Here is a 9,358-nt window from a genome sequence, read left to right as displayed (position 1 = left end):
CAACCTACATTGTTCAGTGATACAGTGAGCTATCCAAGAGTGGCAATTACTACATGCTTTCCTTCTAGAAGGGCCTGTCATACATAGTACTGTCCTCTTTTTTATTTTGTAACGCTAATGCATAACTGGAAAGACAGCTTTATTTTTATAACATCTTTAGCTGTCCATAGAATTTTAGCAGTCAGTCATACTGGGTGCGTTTTTTTAAAACCTGATGGCTAGCATGTTTTATCAAGGACATTTACAATTCTAATTTAGGCAGCACAAATAATATTCCACAGCATGTTGCATTCACAGTCAGCCTTAAGCTACCTGGAGACTTGTTCTTATACTAATTAATTTCAGCTATTCTCTTCAAGGAAAGATTAGCTAGATTTCCATCTGTCTTCAATTCCCTAAATCCCAATATCTTCGGAGACCTGTCTGATAAAGTTCTTTAGTTCCACTAGTTATTCATTGGAAAGCATGGAGATCTGTTTGCATTCTGCAAATTGTTATCACAAAATTGTAGTTTCAGAGAATCATATAGGTTGGAAGGGACCTCTCGAAGACAAGAGTCGCGATGTAAGCCAGCTTGTTCTTACTGCCCTCAGATGCATCTCATCTGGACGCAGGGACTTGTATTCAACAAGTGTGCTTAAATGGTCCATAACTCAATCTTTACTACGAGTAGTAATTTTCTCCCCCAAACCCCCATCTGGGCACTGTAGACACAAAGACATAGGACACCTGAGAACAGACTTTGCCAGTAAAGAGTAAGTCAAGGCTTTGAGTCACCTCTGCTTTTTCAGTGTCCTTGAGACTAGGTCACTTACCCCATTGAGCAACAGCTCCATCTTTTCCTTGGTGTTCATCCTGTTGCGGATGTGCCTGTGGAAGCCATTCTTGGTGCCCTTCCACACTTCACCAGTTTTACCTTCAGTTCAGATTTGGCTTTCTTAATTCCTTCCCTGCATGTCTGTCACACAGAGCTGGCCAGGACTCCCTTGGTCCCACAGCTGACCTCCACCCCATGCTCTTGACTTTAGAGGCACCCAGGTGCTCTCACAGCCAGCGCTGGCCCTTAGAGACCCACTCATCCCCTTGCTCCTAAATCATGTCACCTGCTCACCGGCTCAGTCAGCGTGATCTCTGCTAGTGCTCACACAGTCACTCACACACCCGCACTCACTCCAGCCACTGGCACCAGGGACACGCAGGCCTTTCAACCCATGGTCTGACCTGTTGCTGCACTCACACCCCCGTGCACACACAGAATGGAGACCCCTCACCCAGGGAAGGGCTGGAAAGGAGTTGAAGAAGACAGGTCAGACTGCCCTGGTCAGGCACAGAGCATGGCCACCCAAGCGAACTGATCAGCCAACTATTCACATGCAGTTGCCCTTTTTATTCCCTTACCCCTCTATTTTACCACTCTTGTTTCTCCTAAACCCCTCTCTTGTCCCACCTTTGCTTCCCCTCCTAAACATCCTACAATAAGCACTCTGTGATCATGAACTGCTTTTCCCCTGTGTCCCACAATATATCCCACCCCTAATAAGCAAGCCCTAGTCCAAAAGGTGATCCGAAGAGCTGCTCCCAGTGTTCATAGTGACGGGTGTCACGTCTGGATGTTGGGGCTAAGGCTCTGCTGGGACAGCCCTGGAGGGACCTGGACAAGGTGGTTGTTCCTCGGCAGTCCTTAATTTGGGTTCTTGCCTTGCCTTTGTGCCCCTGTGCTCCTCTGGGCTTGTGCAGATGGGCCTCTGGTGGGCAGATGGCCCCTGTGATAGGCCTGGGAGGAGCCAGACAGGCTGTTATTTGGTTTCCCCATCCTACCATTGTCTCTCTGAGCTCCTTTGTGGGCGTGCAGATGAGCTTTATCACGTAACTTATCAGTCTGGGCAATGCTTCTACATTTCTCCCAGACAGTCCATGCCTGCTTCCCACTTTCCCCCTACAGTTTCTTCCAAGGTTTAAGCTTAGTCAGGAATTCCCGGTTTGACCAAGCTGGCCTCCAGCCACAGTTCTGACTTCCGGCCCATCAGGATAGGCCACTCATGTGCTTTGAGGAGATTGTCCTCGAATCAACTTGCTCTTTTGGGCTCCTTTGATGTTCAGTGTCCCCTGGGGTCACACCTACCAGGTCTCATGGAAAATGGAAAATTCAGTCACAAATGTTTCTGTCAAACCGAACTGAGTGCATCTACAGTTCTGTACCTGTTTTCCTTCATAAGGCCTTTTTTCAACACTTCCTAAGCAGTGATTTCTGACTAATTGTTCTGATCATAAATTTCCTCATGCTGCTAACATCGAGAAATGGGTCACTGAGTCCATGTGTTTTCAGAAAACTGCTACTAGATCAATTCATTCCCAATAAAACACAGCAAGCACCACTCCTCTACTGCACCAAGTCACTGAAAGACAACCCAGTCAGCACTGGTGCCCAGCACCAGAGCATTGGACTGATCTGTCCTGGGAGATCGATGTTGCATGGACAAAGACAAACCATAGAAGCAGGTCCGAGGCAGAGAGCTGTGGAAGATGGCAAGAGCACCTGGGAGTGTGGAGGGGGGATCTCCCTCAGCAACTCAAGCAGGTCTCCTGGGCACTGTCCCATGCCAGTCTAAGCTTATTCCCAATTGCAGATCTGACAGGTGATAGACAGATGGACCAGACCATCCAGTGACTCACACAGGAATGAAATAGCTTTGTGCTGGTGGCCTTGAGACATACTCCACCCGGCCCTGCAGCAGTGCACAAGTATGGTATTTGAGAAACAGGAGGCAAAAGGGATGGGGGAGGGAGAAATGACTGGCGTGAGCCTGTGGGAGTGCAGGAAGGTTTTGTCTTGAATGGAGACTTCTCATTTTAGATGTCGCTTTGTGGTGTGCTGCTGTGCTGGCTCTTTCTGGCTCTACAGTTCAAAACTGGTGCATCGGCCTCAGGATGCAATCCAGCATTAAGCCCTTTGTGACGTGCGGAAGACACAACTGAGAAGGTTGTAAAGTAGGTATGTTTATTCAGCGCTGGGCAGCACGGGGGGTCGCCCCACCACAATCGTGTGCGCCTTACAGCAGCTTTTAGCTTCCTTATATGCTACAGAGTATTACATATTCATAATAGTTTCGCAAGACGCCTATACATATACATAACCTTTTCCGTCTCATATTAAAATTCGCTCTTTCCCCGACTCCTCCTCCTGGTGCATGCGTAGTGTCCTCTAGTCAGGGAGGGCAGGGGTCTCTGATGATGAAGTAAATATCATCCCCTTCATAATCTTTCGACCTTCTTCCCTTACGCAGGTGCAGTACTCTCCCTGATCCTTTCCCAAACCGCAAGGTTAGTTTGTCTTGTAAGATGTTTCCTGCTGCGTCAGGGATTCTGTCCTTGGTTCTTCCTCTCATCATTGTGATATGTGTAAACTATTCTTAATCACCCTGTTTATTTTAAGTTTACCTGTGTGGGAACAAAGCTCGTGCCTCCCTTATCTCATTTGTATACATGCTTCTTCACATAATTGACACAGAAAGCAGAAACCACTATAATATTTGTTAGATTTTTATCTGTATTGTTTTTTCTTTCTTTCCTTATACCCTCAACTTCCTGCAGAAGTCTCGAGAAAAAAAGCAGACAAACGCAGGAGTGCATTTAGGGTAATAAAAAGGTCACTGACAAAACTACAAGGCACAGCGATGACATTTGGTCCTCCCACACTCTTCTCATGTGTGAGAACGCATAGGAAAAAACCAGTATGTTCTGGTCAAGAGAGCAGAATGCGTTATTGAGAGGCAACAGGCATTGCACTTGTCAGCACAGGCTGATCTAGCACTCTCGTTTCCCCAACTAAACCCCTCAGCAGCGCATGAAACAAAATGATTAATTTCCACATGGAAAAACAGGCTGCTTACAAGTGATACAGATGAAAGAGACGGAAAGCCCCAGCAGCCTGTAGCGGGCAAACTGCAAATAATGACTCGTGGGTGCCATTTTACAGGATAATTCCCCGCACTCCGGGTCCCACAGCTTGAGCCTGTTGCCCCGCCGTCAGGTGGGTGCTCTCGCCTGCACCGCTCAGAGGAGGACCTGTGTTTGAAGCAGCCCGGATGACTTTGCAGTTCCAAATCTACATACTGTAAGGGAGGTTAACTCCAAAACACACGATCAGCATGGAGGGATGTGCATGCATGCACAGCTAGACGCAGCGATAACAGCAATGGGACAAGGTGTGTCTCCCACCCAAGTCATAACATGTACAGCGGCAGGTAATGGCAATGGTCTTTCTGCATACGTCTCCTCCTCCCTAGAAAAGGGTAATACTGATCATGATATCCTTACTTACAGCAAAAATAAGATTAAAGTGGCCATATTCAGAATACCCACAAAGCGCAAAGTCACTTTTACGAGTAATATAGGTATCTGGGCTTGAGAAAGCAATTTCACACCACTTTCTATCCTGTAATTCTTGAATATAAGGATGCCGAAGATATAATGGTGTTTCCATTTGGATTGAAAAGTCCTAGGTGCTTAAACATGGGTATATTAACAAGTTCAGAAGTGTCTATTAGGGACTCAGAGGCAAGTAGCAATTAAGACATTACCATTTTTCCAACAAATTAGTTCGGGCGCACCTCCTCACACAACATTTGGTAGCAATGAATCAATGCACACACATACACACACAAAGCATTTTTACTTTTGAAGACAGCTGCAAAACTAATCTCTCTACAACTTTTCAGGATAATTAGAAGAGTTCAGGACTGAAATCTTACAGGTTTGCAAAGCTGCAAGTGTCTAAAATAAAATGGTGAAAATGCAGATACATGCATCTTTAAACTCAGCAGTTTTACATCTACTTTAGTGATTGCTTCAGTGAACTACTTACACACAGATACAAACTAAATCACCATTTGAAGGAGACAACATAGTTCATCTCTACACTGACCACACAATTTGACGCGCGGCAGCATTGCTGTATGTCAGCAGAGCCCTGCACTGTATATACAAACTGCACAGAAAAAACAGAAAAGGCTTATAAACTTTCAAACAGCTTCTGTATGCAATGAGTCAGAAACAGAAAAGCACGCAATATCCTTTCAAAGAATTGATAAAATGCACAAGTTATCAAAAAAAAATTTAAAAAAGATGACGAAACATTGCAATATCAGATTAGCTGACAAAGGTCTGAAAGCCAATTACCTAGTTAATCAGCTAGATTTTATATTGCACCTGCAGTAAGCCATGTCAGTTATTTACACCAACAGCACTTCGTATCATTGCTGTTGCAGAGTTATTTGCACCCTTTTAAGTAGGAAGATAATTTATCTCGAACCTGTTTTACAAATGAAAGGAGGCCTGTGCAATCACTTGGTTTGCTTGTCCTCCATCTATCAACCAAAAACTTGTGAATTTATTAGCCAATTTTAACCATAATCTAATGGACTGGGCTGCAGAACCGATGTTCTTGCTATCTCTGTGAATGGAAGCCACACTGTCCTGTTCTGAGATTAACCCTCACTAATACCTGGTACTCAGACTTTAACATACAATGAAGCATTTTGTCATCAGAAGTAATCTTAAAGAATTTACAAGAGAAGAAAATGCAGTCAGAGTAGAAATTTGTGTCCAGTATCAACAAAGTGAGCAAGACAATACCACCATGCTGAAGAAGACAACTGGGTAACGGCAACTGGTTGAGAAAAAAAGATTTGGGGTGGGGAAGGGAATGCTGGTGCTCAGACCCTCTCCAGACAGCTCATCTGGTAAAGAGAAGCAAAACACGGTCGTGTTCCCAGCAGTGGATATGGCCTCGTAGAAGACACAAATGGGACATTTTTCATGTCCTTTAGATGGCCACCAATGCAGGCTCAGAATAAAGGCACCGTTCTCTGTCTGCTGGTCTCTTTGTGCACCTATAGCTCTAGCGTAGGTGCAGCGGGGGCTGCCACCAGGAAAACAGAGCAACTTATAGGCTAAAGAACTGTCCTACATCCTGGAAGTGCTCGGGCACTCGGCCCAGAGCACAGCTCTCCAGCATAGCTCACGTTGTTGCGGGCAGAGGAGATGAAAGAAAGAAGAGCTGAATGGGTTGCCCAGACACCGAGTTACAAATGCATTTTTCACAGTAGCTGGTGTGTGCGGATGGATGGCATACAGCTCTTCACAGCTGTCACTTTGTACTGCCTGGTTTCCTCATCCCAGCCCATTTATCATGTTATTTTCGGCGTTCATCTCAAACCTTCTCTAAATATTATGACAGCATTTACCCTATGAAATTGGGAAGCAATGAGAAGACGAGAGTCATTGCTATTCCAACAAAAGCCAGGAAAAACATAATTTCTTTAATTATTATAACAGCTTCTGCTCTTTTCAGTTCAAATTCTCTCATTCATAAGTTCTGCTGAGAAGTGACAGCCAGTAATTATAGGTGTCCACAGGACTGGGAGTTATTAGTTGCACTGTGAGTGCTGTCGTTGGAATCCAGTGCATTACGTTAAAACTGTCTGTGTAGTGTTTGAAGCAGCCTTTTTTCCTATGATATGGACAAATTCACTGCTCGTTTACCTGAGGCCACTTCCATTAAAGACAGGGGTGGTGTTTGCATTTCTAGCAGAGCACTGGCCACACGCACACCTTGGTGAGAAAGAGAGGCTCGTGAGGAATGACCAAAACACGAGCAAACCACACAATCATAAAATATTTCTAACAAGCTTCTTACTCGCTGAGGAAGAAACATTTCCAGAGTTTCCTAGAAGCACTGAAAAGATGCACAACATATATTTTCTTACCTATGTTTACAGGTCACTGTTGTTCTGGGCTGGTTCAGTCCCAGCTGCTGCATACCCCCTTTCACCAGCAATTTCTGCCCTGAAGGATTCTTTGTGTCCCATGTTTTGGGTGCCAGAACTATCTACGTTTGACGGATAGTAAAAAAGAAAAGGATAAATCAAACTTTTGAGTGATCAGACTTTGGGGATGGTTTGTTATCTCTTGCTGCCTCAAAAATACCATCCGCAGAACTTGCATGTAGCAGTGGGAGCTAGCTGCTTTTCTCTTATGATACTCCTAGCAGAACGTAAACAGGCTGATAAATTATACATAATACAAGTCCATTCTTATAGAAGTGCCCTGCTGCAATACATGGCATCAAAGCAGAGGCTGGCAATTATGTGCCCGAAGTATTTCTATCTTCTGATCTTTTACACCACTTTCTAATCACCCCACCCAAAGATTGAGTGTAAATGCTGGCTGAAGAGTGGATGCACCTTGATAAACCCAGGATTAGTTTATATTTGCTATCTTGGAAATTCACGTAGCACAGAGGGCTCCAAAAGTGGGCTATGAGTTTATGAGACATGGTGCTTTTAAAAACGGTAATTTTCCTTATAGAGGGCAAAACCAAGCACTAGAAAACCAGTTGAAGAAGGATACAGATCCATGAGGCTTCCCTGCAATCTCAGGCGAAACCCTAAATCTGCATTTCCTTAAGGTCCTGTTGAGGATACTGAATTCCTGTGGAATAAAGTCAGCTTAAGGTTGTCTGCCTGGGAAAGCTGCTTAGGAAAAAAGTGAAATCCAGCTCATTCCACAGACCTAAGGGGATGCAAGACCCTTATAAAACACACTGCTTTTTCACCTACCTTCATCCTTCCTCATTTCACTTTCTCTTCTGTGCTCCCCTCCCAACATCTTGTTCAGGGAATACTGTTTCATCCGTTCTTTGCTAAGGCATCATTATCATCTTTCGCCTCTCGTGACAACACTCTTGGGCCAGAACATTTGCAAGGAGTGAGTACCTGCTCACATTCACACTGGGAAAGAAACTACCACCTTCTGAACCACCGGGAGTATGTGCTTTTACTGGCTTTTCTACTGCCCCCTCAACACTGCTTGTCCTATTTACTCGTCCTGATTAGGCTGCCAAGCCTTGCTGAAAGGAGGCTTGACATTTACTTGTCTTGGACATTCCTTAGGTAGTTTGAGGTGTTACAAAATCAGCAGCAAGGACACTTTCCAGAGCCACCGAGTCTGCACTCACCTTATTTATTTATTCTTAATGAATCAATGTCATATCTGAACAGAAGAAAAAAAAGTCTTCTTACATCAGGTTACTGAAGAAAAGAGTGTTTTCAAAAAGTTTTAAACTTTTTAATTAGCTATTCATTTGTTTGACTCTAAAAGCGACTCTTAGACTTACTGAAGACAGGTATCTTCAATACCCAGAGCCAGCAGAGATTGCAGTTTTACTGCATAAACTGCTTAGGATAACTGGTTGGTTTTTTTCGCAACATGGTATGTGCTTAGTTAATGAAGCTGAAGAGGAGCAAGTTCTAAACACACTCAAAAACACATCAGGGGAACAATAAACCAAATTCAATAATGTCTCTTGTGTGTAATAAGAGATCAAAAAGTTCAGCAGTGAATACCTTGGATTCATATTTACAGGATGGTGAAAACAAAGAACAAATAAAGAACAATCATTTCAGCCTGCGAAAGTAAAATCCGCATGCTCACTGAAAGGATTATGAGGGAAAACTTCCTTTCTGAGCTAATTCTTACTGAATTGCCTCCTACACAGCTTCCTGTGGTCTCTGCAGAACCTGCAATGGGGACCACTCAGGGGACACATGCAGTGTCACAAAGAGAGAACACTGTTCTTATGACAAGATGTCATTGCTAGGAAGAGATATAGAATATTTCAGCTGGAAAGGACCTACAATCATCATCTAGACCAACTGCCTGAGCACTTCAAGGCTGACAGCCTGGTATGCCATTCCAAAACTGAAGCTTCGATTCTGAGTAAAATCCTCCCAAAGTTTGCATCACTTCTCAGAAAACAGGATCAGAAAAATTCAGAATATGTGCTTAACATATTGCTTACCACAGGTGGCTTTGGTCAGAGCACAGCATTTCTCAGGTCTTTTAGAGCTAACTTAGATGTGTCACAAATGCCCTTTCTCAGAGTCAACCAGTTGAAGATACCAGTTGCTTGGTAAGCAGTTATTAACAATTTATTAATAGCAAATATTAACAAATGATTAATAATTTATAGCTAACATTATTCTGACATTGCATAGCTTATTTTGTTTACATTTTGAGATTTGAGTCTTATTTTATGTTGGCTTTTGACCACGGAAGTACAATTGCCCTATTTGGAGAGGACAAGAAGGAACTAATTTCCCTCTTCCACAGAACACTTAATCCTTCGTTAGATGTTTTCACACAACCTCACTCACAATTTACACACAAGTCTTAGTAATTCCTATGACAACTAATCCAAGCCTATCTGCGAGGGAGAGAAATGAAATACCCCACTGTGTGTTCATGAACTATTTTTTATGACTATTGCAAAGTTCATAATTGCCTTTGGTAAAGTCGG

The sequence above is a fragment of the Balearica regulorum genome, chromosome 4 (assembly GCF_011004875.1).
Source record: "Balearica regulorum gibbericeps isolate bBalReg1 chromosome 4, bBalReg1.pri, whole genome shotgun sequence".
In the NCBI taxonomy this organism is placed as follows: domain Eukaryota; kingdom Metazoa; phylum Chordata; class Aves; order Gruiformes; family Gruidae; genus Balearica; species Balearica regulorum.
The sequence above is the reverse complement of the archived record's forward strand: the minus strand, read 5'-3'. Positions refer to the sequence as shown.